At 35.3% G+C, this 266-nt stretch overlaps 1 protein-coding gene across 3 annotated transcripts in view; it reads right to left on the bottom strand.

Annotated features, from left to right (window-relative positions):
- Nucleotides 1-266, bottom strand: part of grid1a (glutamate receptor, ionotropic, delta 1a) — a 251,913-nt gene that overhangs the window by 10,122 nt on the left and 241,525 nt on the right. The gene's annotated exons all lie outside the window — the stretch shown is intronic.

The following is a 266-nucleotide window of genomic DNA, read 5'->3' as shown; positions in this document are numbered from 1 at the left end:
TTCTAATGGAAAGTAACGAGGAGGTGAAGAATATAAAATGCAGAAAGGGAAATACGGCTCTTATCAAACGGAGAGAAAAAGCTCAACAGACTAAACCGGACCGACTGAATGTGTAAGGATTTACAAGTACTTAGCCTACTAGTTACTCCCCATTTTTACAAAGTTGTAGGCTACACTGTGTATTAATTGCTTTAAATATGCTAGTTTCATGTTTTTGTTTTTATGTGATAAATGTGCTGGTTTTACTGTAAAGTGTCTTTGAGTAG

This window comes from Etheostoma spectabile, chromosome 17, assembly GCF_008692095.1.
Source record: "Etheostoma spectabile isolate EspeVRDwgs_2016 chromosome 17, UIUC_Espe_1.0, whole genome shotgun sequence".
In the NCBI taxonomy this organism is placed as follows: Eukaryota; Metazoa; Chordata; class Actinopteri; order Perciformes; family Percidae; genus Etheostoma; species Etheostoma spectabile.
This window is presented reverse-complemented; position numbering and strand designations above follow the sequence as displayed.